This window comes from Pristiophorus japonicus, chromosome 2 (assembly GCF_044704955.1).
Source record: "Pristiophorus japonicus isolate sPriJap1 chromosome 2, sPriJap1.hap1, whole genome shotgun sequence".
NCBI lineage: Eukaryota > Metazoa > Chordata > Chondrichthyes > Pristiophoridae > Pristiophorus > Pristiophorus japonicus.
Genome location: NC_091978.1, coordinates 82349172 through 82371213, shown reverse-complemented (window position 1 = coordinate 82371213; position 22042 = coordinate 82349172).

Sequence of the window (22042 nt, the reverse complement as noted above, 5' to 3'; positions counted from 1 at the left end):
CTCTTACAAGCCCCCATTATTTCTTGATTTATACTCTGTCCTACAGTGTATCTGCAGATAGGCTGCTTATAGATTACTCCCATCAGTGACTTCTTTCTTTTGCTATTTCTTATCTTCACCCAAACTGATTTTACATCTTGATCTTCTGAGCCAAGATCATTTTTCACCACTGTACTGACCTCATCTTTTATTAACAGAGCTACCCTCCTCCTTTTCCTTTCTGCCTCTTCTTTCGCAATGTCAAGCACCTCTGAATATTCAGTTCACAGCCTTGGTCACCTTGCAACCACATCTCTGTAATGGCTATTTATTTCTATTTGTTCCATCAATTCATCTATCTTGAAAATCTATCAAAAACTCCACTCAGTTTTTCCAGGTTTACAGTGACCTAAAGACTGGTCCTTAAAGGGACTGCTGAAGGCTACCGAAGAACAGGCGAAGACGCAACAACGTTAGCGTCCTCAACCAGGCCAACATCCCCAGCATTGAAACACTGACCACACTTGATCAGCTCCACTGGGCAGGCCACATTGTCCACATGCCAGACACAAGACTCCCAAACCAAGTGCTCTACTCGGAACTCCTTCACGGCAAAGGAGCCAAAGGTGGACAGAGGAAATGTTACAAGAACACCCTCAAAGCCTTCCTGATAAAGTGCAACATCCCCACTGACACCTGGGAGTCCCTGGCCAAAGACCGCCCTAAGAGGAGGAAGTGCATCCGGGAGGGCGCTGAGCACCTTGAGTCTCATTGATGAGAGCATGCAGAAATCAAGCGCAGGCAGCGGAAGGAGCGTGCGGCAAACCTGTCCAACCCACCCTCTCCCTCAATGACTATCTGTCCCACCTGTGACAGAGACTGTGGTTCTCGTATTGGACTGTTCAGCCTCTTAAGGACTCATATTATGAGTGGGAGCAAGTTTTCCTCGATTCCGAGGGACTGCCTATGATGATGATGTTTTTCTCTTTTCACTTACCTAGAGCCAGGACGAGCAGGAGTGCTGACTGCAGCCGGCCTGTGCTTGTCTCGCTCCGATTCACCTCCCCATCTCCCAATACTTACCTGTTGTCCGGCACAGAGTTGGCTGCATTTTCCCAGGCCGTGACCAATAACGTGCATTTCGACGCCCGGTTGGCCACCATAGCTCGTTGATGTTATGTAGATGAAGCCCAAGTCCCAATTTCTAGCGAGCCTAAGGTTTTTATCTTCGGGCACATCATAGAATCATAGAAATTTACAGCACGGAAGGAGGCCATTTCGGCCCACTGTGTCTGCGCCAGCCAACAAAGAGCTATCCAGTCAAATCCCACTTTCCAGCTCTTGGTCCATAGCCCTTATGGCACTTCAACTGCATATCCCAGTTCTTTTTAAATGTGGTGAGGGTTTCTGCCTCTACTACCCTTTCAGGCAGTAAGTTCCAGACCCCAACCACCCTCTGGGTGAAGAAATTTGCTCTCAAATCCCATCTAAACCTTCTACCAATTATTTTAAATCTATGCCCCTTGGTTGTTGACCCCTCTGCTAAGGGAAATAGGGACTTTCTATCCACTCATAATTTTATACACCTCAATAAGGTCTCCCCTCAGCCTCCTCTGTTCCAAAGAAAACAGACCCAGTCTATCCAATCTGTCCTCATAGCTAAAATGTTTTAGTCCAGGCAACATCCTCGTAAATCTCCTCTGTACCCTCTCTAGTGCAATCACATCTTTCCTGTAATGTCGTGACCAGAACTGCACGCAGTATTTTGGTTGTAGCCTAACTAGTGTTTTATACAGTTCAAACATAACCTCCCTTGTATTCTATTCCTCACCTATTAAAGGTAAGTATTCCATATGCCTTCTTAACCACCTTATCTACCTGGCCTGCTACCTTCAGGGATCTGTGGACATGCACTCCAAGATTCATTTGTTCCTCTACACTTCTCAGTGTCCTACCATTTAATTATTCCCTTGCCTTGTTAGCCCTCCCCAAATGTATTACCTTACACTTGTCCATTTCAAATTCCATTTGCCACTGTTCTGCCCACCTGATCAGTTCATTGATATCTTCCTGCAGTCTACTGCTTTCTTCTTCATTATCTACCACACAACCGATTTTAGTATCATCTGCAAACTTCTTAATCATACCCCCTACATTCAAGTCTAAATCATTGATATATACCACAAAAAGCAAGGGACCTAGTTCTGAGCCCTGCGGAACCCCACTGGAAACAGTCTTCCCGTCACAAAAACACCCATCAACAATTAGCCTTTGCTTCCTGCCTCTGAACCACGTGCTAAAGGTGCACTGCTTACTTCTCAGCAGTTTTTGCACAAGACCAATTTTCTGGCCAATTTTTTCCTGCCGGATACAATTTAATATTGAGATTAAATGCTGAGTTAACAATATTGAACAAGTATGAGATTTTCAGTCATGATGTGAATCCCAAAGTGTGTTCTCACTGCAAAATGTCCAAGTGGTGAAATGCAGCAAGCGTCTGTTATATGGGCACGAAGCATTAATGTCTGCTTATTCTCTCATAATTCTTATTCCCTTTACCTTGTCTCTCTTTTTTGGTCCTTGTCTTGTTCTCTTCTTTTCTGTATTTCTCATTCTCTCTTCACACCTCATCCCGCTGTGGGATGTGCATGGTCTCCAAACATTCCAATCAACAGATAAATCCTTGCATTAATACTACGGGCCATGTCATTTTAATACAGGGCTTTATTTACTGCTATGAATGCTTCTACAGCAACTCTTGCTTTTCCTCACTTTGCAACACAGGAAAGCAAGAGAAATGTCAGGAATTACCAGCAAAGTAACTATATACAGGGGTAACTGCGATCCTCGGGCAGAAGGGCAAGACATGGCGAATCTCCCTTGAGAATTCTGCTGAGTGTGCGAGAAAGTTGTTCGACTATTGTGAAAATGATGCAATTGCATTGCTGCATCATCATTAAGTTTTAATTAAAACTAAAAACAAAAGATTGTAGGTCTGTTAATGTTTCAAGATGGAGGCAAAGTTATTTTTTCAATGTTTTTTAGATGATAATTTACCACCCCTTCCACTCTCCCATAAAAAAAGCGTGCAGCACATTCACAGCAACTGAGGACTGAAATCCCTCCTGTCGATAATTTTGATGAAAAAATTCAGCAGCTGTTTCTTGCGACAGTATTGCTCTTCTTGTCGACCTGTTGTGCAGCTGTGCAGGGGTTCCCAACAGGAGTCATGAGCCTTGTCCAGAAGGAGTAGCACTTGTCGTCAAAAGCCACCCTATAACTTGGCACCCTGGTTGGAATAAAAGCGACACAGAGCTATGATTGCGGCCGGATAGCAGGTACCTCGATGCATTGGTGGATTGCAAGCTGGGAGATGTTGCTGATATCAACTGGTACATCCTGAAAGGAGCACATGACATAAATGTTAAGGGCCATAGTGACCTTGACAGCCAAAGTGTTATCCATGCCCTGGTGTGATGCTCAAGTTGTGGCTGTAGCAGGTGACATAGCTCGGTGACAGCCTCCTTTGTGAAGCAAAGGTGCCTGAGACATTGCTGCTCAGTGAATTTCATGTAGGAGACTTGCTCCCTGAATACATGCTGTTGATATGGCCTCTGCACAGTGCCCTCCCCCTCCTCCACTTCTAACTGCTGTTGGCTGCGCTTGCTCTCTGGTGTCTTCTTTGCTGTTCACCCATGTCTTTCAGCCCCGATGGCTGCCCTAGAAGATCACCCATGACTGCAGCCAAACTATCTGTGAGGCAGCCAACACAAGTGCGACACCAGCAAAATCTTGCTCTGTTTGGACAAAGTGAACTTGCCAGAGCGATTAAAAAAGCACCAAGGAATCTCTAGAAGTTAACTGGCAGCTTGAAATGAGAAAGCAGCAACTAACCTGGAAGTCATCATCATCATAGGCAGTTGCTCGAAATCGAAAAGTGAGTCCTCAGGTGACTGAACAGTCCAATACGGGAATTACAGTCTCTGCCGCAGGTGAGACAGACAATCATTGAAGGAAAAGGTGGGTGGGACAGGTTTGCCACACGCTCCTTCCGCTGCCTGTGCTTGTTTTCTGCATGCTCTCGGCGGCGAGACTCTAGGTGCTCAGTGCCCTCCTGGATGCTCTTCCTCCACTTAGGGCAGTCTTTGGCCAGGGACTCCCAGGTGTCGATGGGCATGTTGCACTTTATCAAGGAGGCTTTGATAAACCTGGAAGTACTGAACAGAGGAACAGACACTTACACAATATTTCCAAGGTGGTAAGACAAATTGATAAGGCTGTTAAAAAAAAAACATGTGGGATCCTTGGCTTTATAATTAGAGGTATATCATACAAAAGCAAGGAAGTTAATTCTTTATAAATCACCGAATAGGCCTCAGCTGGAGAATGGTGTTCAATTCTGGGCATCACACTTTAGGAAGAAAGTCAAGGCCTTGGAGAGGTTGCAGAGGAGATTTACTAGAATGTTACCAGGGTGGTGCCCTTCAGTTATGTGGAGACGAGAGAAGCTGGGGTTGTTCTCCTTAGAGTTGGGAAGGTTAAGGGGTAATTTAATATAGGTATTCAAAATTATGGAGGGTTTTGATAAAGTAAATAAGGAGAAACTGTTTCCACTGGCAGTTGGGTCGGTAACCAGAGGAAAGATTTAAGGTCATTGGCCAAAGAACCAGAGGGGAGGTGATGATAAATTTATTATGCAGCGAGTTGTTATGACCTGGAATTCATTTCCTGAAATGATGGTGAAAGCAGATTCAACAGTAACTTTCAAAAGGGAATTAGATAAAATTGCAGGGCTATGGGGAAAGTGCAGGGGAGTGCGACTAATTGGATAGCCCTTACAAAGAGCCGACACAGGCACGATAGATCATATAACCTCCTTCTGTACTATAAGATTCTATGATTCTCTCCTGCCTTAAACAGCACTGCGGAGGGCTCCTTCGAGATGGTTTACATCATGTTTTGCTGTGTGAGTTCAGCATGTGGCGAGAGAAGCACTGGGGCATTTGAGAATTGAAAGTGGGTCCCACAGGAATTGCAGGACCCTAATTTAAATAAGATATTCTGCCGTTTAAATAATGTAGACATGTGCATCCAACCTACTCAATATGGCAGGCGGCGTAATTCTGACCAAAAATAAGCACTCGCTTCCTGCCCGTCATAGTGGGACCTTATTGGGTTGGTTAGCATCTACTAGACAGCTATAGTTGAAGAGCTAGCAGAGCACATGCATAATGGGCCAAATGGCCTACATCTGACTAATTTCTATGATTCTAGGAGAATGGCAGTTCAAGCTAGTTAGTATAAACTGGGTCAGTAACAAAACTGTAGCTACCTGTCTCAGATTGGCAGCTGCAGTATTAATATGGCAAAATTCTCTGATTTTCCCAATAAATAACAATTCCATTTCTATAGCACTCATACTTCAAAAATACTTCATTGGCTGTAAAGCGCTTTGGGACGTCCTGAGGTCATAAAAGGCGCTATATAGCGTGTCGGCTGTGACTCAGTGGGTAGCACGCTCGCCTCTGAGTCAGAAGGTTGTCGGTTTAAGTTACACTCCAGGAACTTGAACACATAAATCCAGGCTGACACTCCAGTGCAGTGCTGAGGGAGTGCTGCACCGTCAGAGGTGTCATCTTTTGGAGGAGAAGTTACACCATGGAATCGTCTGTCCTCTCAGGTGGACGTAAACGATCCCATGGCACAATTCGAAGAAGAGCAAGGGAGCTATTGCCGGTGTCCTGGTCAATATTTATCCTTCAACCAACATAACAAGAACAGATTATCTGGTCTTTATCGCATTGCTGCTTGTGGGAGCTTGCTGTGCACAAGTTGGCTGCCGCGTTTCCCTCATTACAACAGTGACTACACTCCAAAAGTACTTCATTGGCTGTAAAGTGCTTTGAGATGTCCGGTGGTGATGAAAGGTGCAAGTCTTTTTTTATTAGAGATGTCTCAGAACATTTTACTGAGGGGCGGATAATGCTAAAGGGAAAGGGGCAGGAACGGGCAAAATCGGTCAAGGTGAAGGGTTTCTGGGAGAGTTTTGGAGGCGGCGAGATGGCAAGGCAAAGATGTTGAGGGAGGGAGTTCTAAAGGTCAGAGCTGATGTTGGAGTAGAGAGAGCAAGAAATGATAAGTAGGCAAGTGTCAGAGCTTCAAAGAATGCATATAAGGAGTGAGGGCTGGAGGAAACAGCAGAAGTAGGGCAGAGTAAAGCTGTGAAGGGAATTGAAGGTAAGGATGAGAATCTTAAAATTGATTCTCTGGAACATGAGAAGGCAGTTCAGCTTGGTAAGGGCAGGACTGATTGGGGAAAAAACCCTAGGCTTTGAATGATCTCGGCGTTATTGCTGAGAAGTGTCCTCACTGAACCTCTGCCAAAATTTAGGGGTTGGGGTCAGTGTACCCCAAGTTTTTATGACTTCAGAGGGTTAGGGGATGCACCAGGAGCATCCCACTGCAAAGAAGCTTAGAAATTCCATCAGCCCCTTTAAGTAAAGTTTAAGAAGCCAGCTTAAAGCTTAAAAACAATCCTGGGTAGATTTGCGAAGATCCAGGCTACTCTCCTGGCTGGGTCCCCCAGATTGGCCCCACATCTGTCTCTTGGGCTCCAGGCATACCTGCACGAACCACATGCCACATCATGGAAAAGGCGTGCGGTTTGGAAATTCTGACATCCGGAGTCCACTTGCCTTAAGAGCTGGATGGTGACTCCACCCACACATGGCAATCCAGGAAACTTCAGCATTAGGTGGGGCCCTGCTGTAACTGGGACCCAGCCTAGATTCCAACTGTGCCAGCAGTCTCTGTGGTATGCTCTCTACAACTTCACAACACATAGACTTTACAAGATGGCTCTTAACACAGGAATTTGTCAGGTGACCTGATGCCTTTATTGTATTTACAGCATTGGCTGCATTACCACAGTCGTCCACTAGGTGAAGCAGTAGTCCACTAGATAGAGCCGTATATTACAGCCTCCCACCAAAGTTATGGCATCCTGGGATTATTATGTGCATGATTTTTACCACATAGGGATGCACTGAACACCTTTGTTAAATGATTAATAGAATATTTTCTTTTATCGAGAATCATCGTTTCCATTTACCTTTATGTTTTGATTGGTCAATTTGATTTCATTTTCGGTGGTATAGCAATCTTAAAGAGCAAATTTCACTAGATGTAATTAAAAGGAAGTATGATCAACATGTTTTGATTTTGCTCCATCTATTTCTGATGATTTTAAAATTGGCCCAGATTTTGCTGTCAAAATAACAGTGAGGCAAATGGTGCTCACCTTTATTTATGCACAAATGGTACAGCAACTTCAGATGAGGGGCAGATGTGCAGTTAAACTCAATTATCCAAAAGTTGCTGTCTGAGATGCCGTTAGCTTTGCAAAAACAGCATCTTGTTGTCTGCCTCACCATTGAAATGCATTGAATGGCGTGAAGTTGCTGTATTTGCACGGTTACTGCAGAAGATAAAAGTTCATGGGGTTGGGGGTAATATATTAGCATGGATAGAGGATTGGCTAACTAACAGAAAACAGAGAGTCGGGATAAATGGGTCATTTTCTGGTTGGCAAACAGTAACTAGTGGAGTACCGCAGGGATCGTTGCTGGGACCCCAACTATTAATGACTTGGATGAAGGGACCGAGTGTCATGTAGCCAAGTTTTTTATGATACAAAGATGCGTGGGAAGCAAATTATGAGGAGGACACAAAAAATCTGTAAAGGGATATAGACAGGCTAAGTGAGTGGGCAAAAATATAGCAGGTGGAGCATAATATGGGAAAATGTGAGGTTATCCAATTTGGTAGAAAAAATAGAAAAGCAAATTACAATTTAAATGGAGAAAAATTGCAAAGTGTTGCAGTAAGAGGGACCTGGGGGTTCTTGTGCATGATACACAAAAAGTTAGTATGCAGGTACATTAAGTAATCAGAAAGGCAAATGGAATGTTGGCCTTTATTGCAAGGGGGGATAGAATATAAAAGCAGGGAAGTCCTGCTACAACTGTACAGGGTATTGGTAAGGCCACACCTAGAGTACTGCATACAGTTTTGGTCTCCGTATTTAAGGAAGGATATACTTACCTTGGAGGCTGTTCAGAGAAGTTTAACTAGGTTGATTCCGGAGATGAGAGGGTTGACTTATGAAGATAGGTTGAGTAGGTTGGGGCTATACACATTGGAGTTCAGAAGGATGAGAGGTGATTTTATCGAAACAAGGTGGATGCAGAAAGGATATTTCCACTCATAGGGGAAAATAAAACTCGGGGACATAATCTCAGAAAAAGGGGCTGCTCATTTAAAACTGAGATGAGGAGGAATTTCTTCTCTCAGAGGGTTGTAAATCTATGGAATTCTCTGCCCCAGAGAGATGTGGAGGCTGGGTCATTGAATATATTTAAGGCGGAGAGAGATTTCTGAGCGATAAGGGAGTAAAGGGTTATGGGGAGCGGGCAGAGAAGTGGAACTGAGTCCATGATCAGATCAGCCATGATCTTATTGCATGGTGGAGCTGGCTCAATAGGCCAAATGGCCTAATCCTGCTTCTATTTCTTATGTTCTTATGTTCTTATGAATTAAACTTGGCACAGAAAGTTCATTTCAGTCTAATTACCCTTTTAACAATGTGAAAGTGTTAATTACTGCCAGTCAACCTCTCTGGCACTGAAAATTTACTATTACAAGTGTGGAATCTCATTTCTTCAGGTTTTAATTGTTGTTTGAGATTTTAAAAATATAACATTTTAAATGTAACTTTTTTTTAAACTGCTCTCTCCTATTTCTTTTTCCTCTCTCTCTTAACCCAATCTTTCTTTCCCTCTCTTTATTTTCCTTTCTGTATCTGACTTGACATTGAGTTCACCCACTCTAATTTAGACCCCCTTTTCAGTCTTTGTACTATTAATTTCACAATCCTTCAGACTGATTGGTTAAGGAGCAACACAATTAATTTCCCCGTTCACTCAGGTCCCAGATGCCCCGTTACCCTCGCTGCAACATTATCAGCTTGCACTGTCAGCAACCTGACACGCACAAAATACATAAGCCTAAAAGAGCAAGGGCAAGTCTAACTAATGCAGACACCATTAGATGCCCTGCCATAGCAAATTATGGCCCAATATCTTTTGTTTAAATTGCCAATGGCTCAGAATTTGCGGGATTAGCGAACATCTCATGACTCTCCTGTTCACCCTATCCTGGAACCATTGCGCCACAGTTATTAGTGATTACACCCCAACACTCGACGCAACAGATGAGGCCAAAGAGGAATTCTATTTCAGCCTCGATCAATCCCTGTCCCGAGTCTCTACCGACGACAAACTGATCCTCCTCAACGACTTCAATGCCAGAGTCGGTAAGGACACAGACCTCTGGGGAGGTGTGATTGGCAGAGAGGGGGTAGGGAAAACCAACTCCAGCGGGATCCTGCTCCTGACAAAATGCCTAGAACATCGCCTTGTCATTACCAACACCTTGTTCCTCCAGAAGGACAAGTACAAGGCATCGTGGCAACACCCTCACTCCAAGCCTTGCACCTGCTCGACTACGTCATCGTCCGAGCCAGGGACTGCAAGGACGTGCGCATCATTCGCACCATGACAGGAGCCAATGACTGCTGGACGGACCACCGCCTAATCCGTTCCATCATCAACATGAATATAGATCCAAAGCGGTGATGGCAACAGAAGCAATGCTGTAGAACACCGGGGCACTCAAAGACCCAGTTAAGAGAGCCCGATACAGCCAGTGCCTCACTGCCAACCTGGCGACCCTCGATGAGCCTGAGACACAGAGTGCCCACAGCACTTGGTCTGCCCTCAAGGCCACCATAACCAGCACCTGCGAAGAGACGCTCGGTCACTCAACCAGGAAATACCAGGACTGATTTGATGAGAATGACCAGGAGATCCAAGAGCTAATAAACCGCAAGCGCAGGGCATTTCCGAACTTAAAGCAGCAATCCAAATCGGGAGCAGCAAAGTAGCTCTACAGACAGCTGAAGGCCGAGGTCCAACAAACAACCCGTGAGGTAAAGAATAAATGGTGGGTGCAGAAAGCACAAGAGATTCAGCAGCTGGCCAACAGCCATGACGTGTAAGGATTCTTCACTGCAGTTAAGTCCACCTATGGCCCAAGCATCCAAGGCCCCACCCCACTGCTGGCCATGAACGGGGAGACACTCATTAAGGATACCAAGACAGTCAGGGCCCGCTGGAAGGAGCACTTCGAAGATCTCCTTAATTGAGACTTTGCCTTTGACACGAGTGTCCTCGATTCCATCCCGCAGCATCCCGCCACCATTTCAGCAAAACCCCCGCCCTGAATGAGGTAGAAAAGGCCATCTGGCAGCTCAAGAACAACAAGGCATCAGGAGCAGATGGAATCCCCGCTGAGGCATTAAAGTATGATGGAGAAGCATTATTGGCATGAATGCATGACCTCATCTCTCTTATCTGGAAGGAGGACAGCATGCCGGGAGATCTCAGAGATACCATAACCGTGACCATCTTTAGAAAAGGGGACAAGCCCAACTGCGACAACTACAGACGAATCTCCCTGCTGTCGGCCACTGGGACAGTCATCGCTAGAATCCTCCTCGACTGTCTTCTCCCTGTGGCTGAAGAGCTCCTCCCAGAGTCACAATGCAGATTCCGTCCACTAAGGGGTACAACAGACATGATCTTCACCGTGCGACAACTACAAGAGAAATGCAGGGAACAGCACCAACCCTTGTACATGGCCTTCTTTGACCTCACAAAGGCCTTTGACACTGTTAACCACGAGGGACTATGGAGTGTCCTCCTCTGTTTCGGCTGTCCCCGCATGTTTGTCACCATCCTTCGCCTGCTCCACGACGACATGCAAGTCGTGATCCTGACCAATAGATCCATCACAGACACAATCCACGTCCAGACCGGGATTAAGCAGAGCTACGTCATTGCGCCAAAGCTCTTCTCGATCTTTCTTGCTGCAATGCACCATCTCATGTTCAACAAGCTCACCACTGGAATGGAACTAAACTATAGAACCAATGGGAACCTGTTCAACCTTTGTCGCCTCCAGGCTAGATCCAAGGTCGTCCCATCCTCTGTCATTGAACTACAGTACACAGACGACGCTTAATTCTGCGCATATTCGGAGGCTGAACTCCAAGCCGTCATCGACATCTTCACCGAGGCGTACGAAAGCATGGGCCTTACACTAAACATCTTAAGACAAAGGTCCTCCCCTAACCTGACCCCGGTACACAGCACTGACCCCCGGTCATCACAATCCATGGCGCGGTCTTGGACAAAGTGGACCATTTTCCTTACCTCGGGAGCCTACTATCAGCAAGGGCAGACATTGACGATGAGGTCCAACACCGCCTCCAATGCGCCAGTGCACCAGCACAGTCTTCGGCTGCCTGAGGAAGAGAGTGTTTGAAGACCAGGATCTCGAATCTGGCACCAAGCTTATGGTTACAGGGCTGTAGTGATACCCACCCTCCTATATGGCCCAGGGACGTGGACCACATACAGTAGACACCTCAAAGCACTAGGGAAATACTGCCAATGATATCTCCGTAAGATTCTGCAAATCCCCTGGGAGGACAGACGCACCAACGTCAGTGTTCTCAATCAGGCCTACAGTCCCAGCATCGAAGCACTGACCACACTCGACCAGCTCCATTGGGTGGGTCACATCGTCTGCATGCCCGACATGAGACTCCCAAAGCATGCGCTCTATTTGGAATTCCTACATGGCAAGTGAACCCGAGGTGAGCAGCGAAAATGTTTCAAAGACACCCTCAAAGCGTCCTTGATAAAGTGCAACATCCCTACTGGCATCTGGGAGTCCCTGGCCCAAGACCACTCTAAGTGGAAGAAGAGCATCTGGGAGGGCACTGAGCACCTCGAGTCTCATCGCCGAGAGCATGCAGAAAACAAGCGCAGGCAGCGGAAGGGGTGTGCGGCAAACAAGACTCCCCACCCACTCTTTCCTTCAGCCATTGTCTGTCCCACCTGTAACAGAAATTGTAATTCCCGTATTGGACTGTTCAGTCACCTGAGAACTCACTTTTAGAGTAGAAGCACGTCTTCCTCGATTTCGAGGGACTGCCTATGATGATGATGATGAATTATAGTTTACAAGAGGTTAAAATGGACAACATTGATCCAGTCATATTATGCACTATAGTGAAGGATTCAAATACCATGGGTTAATAAGTTAAAAGTTTATTAGAAACCACTAATATTTGGGGTTAACTACAGACCACCAGGTCAACACAAGAGGAAGACAGTTCACTATGAAGAGAGAAGAAGAGTGTGCGAGAACAATAAAGTTATTTTAATGGGAGACTTCAATAAACCGATTATAAATTGGGAAAAACCAAGGGGGTTGAAATTTGGTCGTGCCTCTGTTGCGGTGTTAACCTGGCGGAGCGGTAAATTTTGCGTCAGGAAATGGTTTGCATCTCCAGCCGCAAAATTCACCAGCTGGGCCCTGAGTGTGGAGCGGAGTGCGAAGGGAGACATTGCACACTTCTTTTAGGGCGCTAGGCCGGCTGAGTAACTGAAAATCCCGAGCTGAACAGCTGGCCTCGGAGCGCCCTGGAGAAAAAAAATCTGAACAAAAACACTAAAAACATTCCCAATACCTTACTGACGCCACATCAACATAAATCGCAAAAACAAAATAATTTAAAACAATCACACTTACCTCAGGTCGACATTACATCACTCACTGCGGGCTTTCACAGACGTTCCCACGAGGGCGCGCCACAGGGCGCGACAGATCGGGCGCGAAACAAATATCGAGACAGTGTTACAACCAGACATATTGCACAGCGGCTTCCCGGGCAGTACTGCTCCGTGCCCCTGTAAACCTGGCACCAAATGTCCTGGCAGGGTGCCGGAAGCTGGCCGCCCTCCCGGAAATGCTTTCCGTCACCATTACAGTCCCTCAGGGGCAAAAACAGAGGTGGCAACAAAGCAAAAATTCAGCTCAAGTAATTTACAGCAGAGTTGATAAAATTGATGTATGACTGTTCTATGGCTCAGTGTGTAAAGGACGCCATGTGAAGCAGTACTCATCCTAATTGATATTTATAAATGGTGTGCAATATGTCTGGTTGTGACACTGTCTCGATATTTGTTTCGTGCCCGCACTGCCGCGCCCTGCGGCGCACCCTCGTGGGAACGTCTGTGAAAGCCTGCAGTGAGTGATGTAATGTCGACCTGAGGTAAGTGTGATTGTTTTTAATTATTTTATTTTTGCGTGCAGTTTTGGTTTCCATATTTACAAAATGATATACTTGCTTTTGGAGGCAGTTCAGAGAAGGTTGATTCTGGGGATGAGGGGGTTGACTTATGAGGAAAGGTTGAGTAGGTTGGGCCTCTACTCATTGGAATTCAGAAGAATGAGAGGTGATCTTATCGAAACATATAAGATTATGAGGGGGCTTGATCGGGTGGATGCAGAGAGGATGTTTCAACTGATGGGGGAGACTAGAACTGGAGGGCATGGTCTTAGAATAAGGGGCCACCCATTTAAAACAGAGATGAGAAGAAATTTCTTCACTCAGAGGGCTGTAAATCTGTGGAATTTGCTGCCTCAGAGAGCTGTGGCACCTGGGACATTGAATAAATTTAAGACAGAAATAGACAGTTTTTTGAACGATAAGGGGATAAGGGGTTATGGGGAGCGGGCAGGGAAGTGGAGCTGAGTCCATGACCAGATCAGCCATGATCTTATTGAATGGCAGAGCAGGCTCAAGGGGCCATATGGCCTACTCCTGTTCCTATTTCCTATGTTCTTATGTTCTTATACAAGAAATGGTAGTTGTAGCACCACTGGGAGGCAGTGACTGCAGAATGATCACATTTGACATTATCTGGGACACAGTGGGGTAGAAATTAGTCTGGGGCCCATTCTTGGCTAGACTTGGCATTGTGGAGGCAGTGGGCTTCTGAACCAGGAGGCCAAGGATCAATAGAAATTGGTCCTCGGGCCTCATCTGAATAATTGGTGTGAACTGCTGGTGCGGGTTGTCACCCCACAGGCAGTTTGCCCGATGGGCGCTGGCAATTTTGGTCCGCCCACCTGGTATAATTCAAGACTTTGATAAATGAGATTGCAATCCTAAACAAGCTGAAAGAGCTTAGAACAGATAAATCCCCAGGATTAGATGGTGCTTAACAGAGTGTTGAGAGATACTGAGAAGATTTGCGAGGTACTGACAATCATTGTGAGGGAGTCACTGGACTGCGGGAAGGTACCAGCTATTATGTTCAGAATAACTCCATAAGACTGTATTGTAAGCTCAAACTGTTGTGACCTTGGTCTCTTTATTCAGACTCCAGAGTGAGGAAGCAGCATGGTGGATTGCCTTTTATACCTGCTTGCCCAGAGTGCACAGGTGACCCTTAGGTCTCCCACAGGTGTGCCCCCTGGTGGCAAGTCTTACATATTGATGAGGTTTACATACATATATAACACCAGTAGATTGGAAACAGGCTACATGGTGCCCGTATTGAATAAAGGTGACAAAACGCATGCAACTATAGACCCATTAGTCTACTATTCCATGTGAAATAATGGAATTGATTGTCAGGAATAACTTTGAGAATTATCTATACAACATCCTAGGAATTACTAATCAAGGAAAGATTTAGATAAGAAAGAACCTACCTGACCAGCCTTGTTGATTACTTTGAGAAAGTGACAACCCAAGTCAGCTATCCTAAACCCTGAAATGAAAGGTTTGAATAAAGCCATTCAAAGGAACTTACCTTTGTCTAACACACGCATGAACTGTTTCAAAGCGGCTATGTTATTTGGACTGACTTCAACAACTCACTGTTACTGTTTGCTGTAAAAGACTGTATCTGTGAATATACCTGCTACAAATGTAACTGGGTTGACGGCTATTAATCTTTTTCTTAAGTGACAAGGCACATAATGGAGAACACATATGTAATCCAGAAACAATAAATTGGTTTATTGTTTGCCCAGGGCATGTTATCCCAGATTACTTTGCACATAGGATCTCGCTTCACTCCGTAGGAGGTGTGCACTTAACTACTTGAGTTGGCTTTCATGTTGGACATGAGAAAGATTATCGGGAGAAGCCGAAGTCACAGCCATGTATACACAGAAGTGAACACATAACAAAGAAAATATAGAATCAGTTCAATTGTTTTGAAATTTATTTGGTGTGTTTGCACTTGCATACCTATAGCAAAAAAGAATACAGAGAAATGTGATCATGATGTGAAAGTACAGAAACAAAAACAAATTCTGAAGAAAATTGACTTTATTGCATATAACTAATCACGCCGCATTTAACAAAATTCATACATGAAGCGACTTGCAGTGGAAAATTTAGAAATCTACAGGAAATGAGTAAAAGAGTCCAAGAAGTAGGAAATGGGCAAAAGAGAGAGGAAGAGACATGTCCTGGTGTCTCATCAATGCTTCATATTACAGGAGTCATGAGGTAAGACAGGTATGGTGCATTTTCCATGGGATGTAAGCACCAAACTGGCAATGCTAATACCTGCACATGAAGCTCTTTGCAAAGAAGAGTTTGGGTTTAATTTGCTCAGGCCTTCTTTCGCTCTTCTGACGAAACTTTGTCAAAAAACTGCGGAAACCCTGGAAAACTGGCATAAATATACAATGGGGAAAAAATTATGCAATCTGTAGGAATCGTATGGTTGTGAACTGGGAAGGGAAAAATAAAGACGAATTGAACCGTTTTTACCGGAACCCGCACTTGTGTTTCATCACCATATAGATAGAGGAAACCCTTTCAAAACCTAATTGCTGGGAAGAAGAAGAAGAACAACAACAATTTGTATTTTTATTGCGTCCTTAACATAGTGAAATGACCCAAGGCACTTCACAGGAGTATTATGAGATAAAAAAAAGTTCCAAATGAAAGGATTAATCACCTGCCTAATATTATTCAGAGGAACACATACCTTGTACATTAATATACATTAATATTACAGGAACATCACTGAGGAAAATCACCGAGGGCAAGTCCATCTGAGCATACAAGTGACATGAAAAGAGAAATTCTCAAAAACCTTGTCACTTGGAACATTTCTTATGGAAAGGACATCAAATTACTGCTGTGACAGTTCTCAATATAGTGGAGATCAGATAAAAGAGAAAAGTTTTACAGAATTTAATAGATAAAAGAAAAAGGATGGTATTTTGTTTTGAAACACTGAAGCCAAAAGAAGCTGAACAGAAGTTCCACTTCAGAATGTAAGTTTGTTGACATTATAAGGGCACATAGTAAAACGGGCAGCCTACTTACCTTTTAACTGCTGTTAATATCTCCATCAGTATTGACAACATGTTATTATTCTTCAAAACAATTTAAATATTGTTTCAACATCACAAATAGCAATACGCTTCCACGTAAATGTCTGTCTTGTTGTTTTACACAGAAAGAATAAAATCTTTATTAATAACTTTTCCAGGAATGTAGTCTCTGTAAATGCGTCTCACCAGAGTTAAGTCTGCAGAACAGAACTCTGGCTGACTCAGTTGGTAAATGCATTGACCGTGTAGAAGTGAAATATATGGACCAGGAGAACCTTTAGTCCCTGGTTTGTACAGATTTTCTGGAATTGGTCTCAGCATTCCAGGGTGAGGGAGGAGTAAAATCAGCTATGGTTCCTGCTCTGCACCACTTTCATATCTGTCTGTCTAGAAAGAGTTCTGTTTGGGTGACGAAATAAAGATGTTCAGCTATGATTGTCCTCCTGCTTTTTAAAATAATCTATAATTTTCATGGTCTGGGTTTACACAGGAAAAATGGCCATTTTGTGATCCCAGAAATTGCTATAAATCTTTACATTGCAGTGGTTGAGCAATGTTGACAGCAATGTTGATAATACAGCATAGTGCTCACTTTGCACATGTTTCTTGACACTAACAAAATTGTTAGGAGTGAAACATAACCATTAAATAAAGGCATCCTTGCTGGAGAAGGTCATGTGTATGGCACAGTGGCACTGACCAGGCTGGTCCCTGCTTCAGGCAGTGACCTGTGCTGAGAGAGCCAATCACAGCTCGAATGTGTGGGAGGGCTGCAATTGGCCTCAGTGTCCACGATGTTAGGGAGAAAGAAAACAAAATGAGCCAGGTCACTGCACAATGATCCTTGACTTGAAAAGTTGTGAGGCAAAAGATAGAAAGGAGAATAGTAAAAGTGGAGGGCAGAGAAACCCAAGGCAAAAAACAAAAAGGGCCACATGACAGCAAAATTCTAAAGGGGCAAAGTGTATTAAAAAGTCAAGGCTGAAGGCTCTGTGCCTCAATGCGAGGAGTATTCAAAATAAGGTGGAGGAATTAACTGCGCAGATAGCAGTTAATGGATATGATGTAGTTGGCATCACGGAGACATGGCTCCAGGGTGACCAAGGCTGGGAACTCAATATCCAGGGATATTCAACATTTAGGAAGAATAGACAGAAAGGAAAAGGAGGCAGGGTGGCGTTGCTGGTTAAAGAGAAAATTAATGCAATAATAAGGAAGGACATTGGTTTGGATGATGTGGAACCAGTATGGGTGGAACTTTGGAATACCAAAGGGCAGAAAACGTTGGTGGGAGTTGTGTACAGGCCACCAAACAGTAGTAGTGAGGTTGGGGACAGCATCAAACAAGAAATAAGGAATGTGTGCAATAAAGGAACAGCAGTTAACATGGGCGACTTTAATTTACATATAGATTGGGTTAACCAAACTGGTAGCAATGCGGTGGAGGAGGATTTCCTGGAGTGCATTAGGGATGGTTTTCTTGACCAATATGTCAAGGAACCAACTAGAGAGCTGGCCATCCTAGACTAGATGATGTGTAATGAGAAGGGACTAATTAGCAATCTTGTTGTGCGAGGCCCCTTGGGGAAGAGTGACCATAATATGGTAGAATTCTTTATTAAGATGGAGAGTGACACAGTTAAATCAGAAACTAGGGTCCTGAACTTAAGGAAAGCTAACTTCGACGGCATGAGGTGTGAATTGGCTAGAATAGACTGGTGAGTGATACTTAAAGGGTTGACGGTAGATAGGCAATGGCAAACATTTATAGATCACATGGATAAACTTCAACAATTGTACATCCCTGGAGTAAAAATAAAACAGGGAAGGTGGCTGAACCGTGGCAAACAAGGGAAATTAAGGATAGTGTTAGATCCAAGGAAGAGGCATATAAATTGGCCAGAAAAAGCAGCAAACCAGAGGACTGGGAGAAATTTAGAATTCAGCAGAGAAGGACAAAGGGCTTAATTAGGAGGGGGAAAATAGAGTACGAGAGGAAGCTTGAAGGGAACATAAAAACTGACTGCAAAAGCTTCTATAGATATGTGAAGAGAAAAAGAGTAGTGAAGACAAACGTAGGTCCCTTGCAGTTGGACTCGGGTGAATTTATAATGGGGAACAAAGAAATGGCAAACCAATTGAACAAATACTTTGATTCTGTCTTCACGAAGGAAGACACAAATAACTTTCCGGATGTACTAGGGGACCAAGGGTCTAGTGAGAAGGAGAAATTGAAGGATATCCTAATTAGGCGGGAAATTGTGTTTTGGGAAATTGATGGGATTGAAGGCCGATAAATCCTCGGGGCCTGATTGTCTGCATCACAGAGTATTTAAGGAAGTGGCCCTAGAAATAGTGGATGCATTGGTGATCATTTTCCAACAGTCTATCAACTCTAGATCAGTTCCTATGGATTGGAGGGTAGCTAATGTAACACCACTTTTTAAAAAAGAGGGAGAAAGAAAACGGGTATGTATAGACCGGTTAGCCTGACATCAGTAGTGGGGAAAATGTTGGAATCAATTATTAAGGATGAAATAGTAACGCATTTGTAAAGCAGTGACAGAATCAGTCCAAGTCAGCATGGATTTATGAAAGGGAAATCATGCTTGACAAATCTTCTGGAATTTTTCGTGGATGTAACTAATAGAGTGGACAAGGGAGAACCAGTGGATATGGTTTATTTGGACTTTCAAAAGGCCTTTGACAAGGTCCCACATGAGAGATTGGTGTGCAAAATCAAAGCACATGGTATTGGGGGTAATGTACTGGGGTGGATAGCGAATTGGTTGGCAGACAGGAAGCAGAGAGTTGGGATAAACGGGTCCTTTTCAGAATGGGAGGCAGTGACTAGTAGAGTGCCACAGGGCTCAGTGCTGGGACCCCAGCTCTTTACAATATACATCAATGATTTAGATGAGGGAATTGAGTGTAATATCTCCAAGTTTGCAGATGACACTAAACTGGGTGGTGGTGTGAGCTGTGAGGAGGATGCTAAGAGGCTGCAGGGTGACTTGGACAGGTTAGGTGAGTGGGCAAATGCATGGCAGATGCAGTATAATGTGGATAAATGTGAGGTTATGCACTTTGGTGGCAAAAACACGAAGGCAGAATATTATCTGAATGGCGGCAGATTAGGAAAAGGGGAGGTGCAACGAGACCTGGGTGTCATGGTTCATCAGTCATTGAAAGTTGGCTTGCAGGTACAGCAGGCAGTGAAGAATGCAAATAGCATGTTGGCCTTCATAGCTAGGCGATTTGAGTATAGGAGCAGGTAGGTCTTACTGCAATTGTACAGGGCCTTGGTGAGGCCTCACATGCAATATTGTGTTCAGTTTTGGTCTCCTAATCTGAGGAAGGACGTTCTTGATATTGAGGGAGTGCAGCGAAGGTTCACCAGACTGATTCCAGGGATGGCTGGACTGACATATGAGGAGAGACTGGATCAACTGGGCCTTTATACAGTGGAGTTTAGAAGGATGAGAGGGGATCTCATAGAAACGTATAAGATTCTGACGGGACGGGACAGGTTAGATGCGGGAAGAATGTTCCCGATGTTGGGGAAGTCCAGAACCAGGGGACACAGTCTTAGGATAAGGGGTAGGCCATTTAGGACTGAGATGAGGAGAAACTTCTTCACTCAGAGAGTTGTTAACCAGTGGAATTCCCTGCCGCAGAGATTTGTTGATGCCAGTTCATTGGATGTATTCAAGAGGGAGTTAGATATGGCCCTTACGGCTTAAGGGATCAAGAGGTATGGAGAGAAAGCGGGAAAGGGGTACTGAGGTGAAGGATCAGCCATGATTTTATTGAATGGTGGTGCAGGCTCGAAGGGCCGAATGGCCTACTCCTGCACCTATTTTCTATGTTTCTATATTTCTAGGAGTGCGAGCACTTAGATGCTCAAATTGCATGGTAAAGCAATTAAGAGGTCAGACTGAGCACGTAAAGGGATCTCAACCCACAATGCTGCAGTGATAAATCTTGTCAGCTTGAACAGTCAGTAAGTGAAAAACTGCATTGAAAAAGCTGGAGACTTCATTTAAAGATGAGTCAATTCAAAATTTATTTCAATATCCTAGTTTTTGGCCACCATGATGACTGCATTATGTATTGTACAAGAAGGGCCTACAGACACAGGAAATGGCTGCCCCTGATAACAAATGGCATGTGTACCTTATCATCAGGTTCTGCTAATCTGCTGCACAGTAGATCTCCCATACGAGGCACAGCTACCTGCTATTAACATATTAACCAAAAGGATTTTTAAAATCTCAGTGTGAACATGGTATGTAACCATTAGCACAGAATTATACAGGTCAATGATTACTTCCGCAGAAGCTCTTAGGTTGTCTGCAGTTTAGGCTATCATCCGTGTCAACCCTATTTGCAAAGGAATAAAGAGTGCGAACAAGCATGGCACCAGGAAAAGCAAAACCATTCTATGCAGTCGTGGCTCGTGACACTCATGTGCCATCCAGGGACAAATACAAAGTACAGGTTTAATGAAGCTCATATAACCAGATCAGTTCAGGCACAGGATGACCTTCATGGAGAGGGCATATCAGCTGCTCTTAAAGGGCTGCTGCTTGCTTTTAAAGGGAGCTGCAAACAAGGTGCTGCGTACATTTGTGGATTGGTAGAAGAATGGGGGTAAGAATAGGGGCAACAAGGCGCCATCAGAATATGTTGCCTTTGCAGCAATATCTCTTCAACGTCATCTGAATACAGGCAGTGTCAGAAATGTTTGATTGGAGTTGTTCCAGCCTGTGAATGCAATCTCTCATGTTCATTGGTTGTGAGAGAGAATGTGAAAAACCTTTCATGACTCAGGAAGACTGCCAAAGTGAAAACACCCACAATTTGTCTCCTTTAAATATAAGCCACAGTATGTGTGCCGCAAGTGTTTACCGGGAAGCTGATGCAGCATCACTGAGCCACAATGTAAAACACCCAAGCAACCCTGCACAGGAATTCATCCAGGACAGCTATGTAGCTACCTTTATGAGATTTTTTTCCCCTTTAATTAGCCCCTTGCAAACTTTATGCAAGAGCTCTCATTTCAAATTTGTCAATCTTAGAAAAAAAGATCCAAAGATTAGAACGGAATGAGATTCAGATCTATAGCCTACTCACCCAACTTCTTGGTCCCATCACCCATTGTACACCTACACAGGGGACATTTATTGTTGCAACTTCTACTCCCACTTGAATGGACCGATTGGGAACAACGTTATAGCACAACACCTCACCCCAGCCTCAGGATCCTAGAATAATTATCTTTTTTTTATTTGTTCTCAGATTGTGGGTTTTAGAAATGTAAACTTGTACATACTTTGTACAGACACCAGAGGGCTAATCCCCTGGAATCCCAAGGGATCCCATAATCCCTTGGGAGCACAGGTACTTAAGGAGGCCTCACAGGCTGGAGAGGCACTCTGGAAACATGCAATAAAAGACTACGGTCACACTTTACTTTGAGTTCACAGTATCCAGTCAGACTCTTTATTCATACATAACATTGGTGACGAGATACAAATGACGAACCCAACGATGCAGAGAACAGTGGGCAGCCTGGAGAAATTCTCGGAGGGAGATGATTGGGAAACCTTCGTGGAGTGACTCGACCAATACTTCGTGGTCAACGAGCTGGAAAAAGAAGCGAACGCTGCCAAATGAAGGTCGATTCTCCTCACCGTCTTCAGGGTACCAACATATGGCTTCA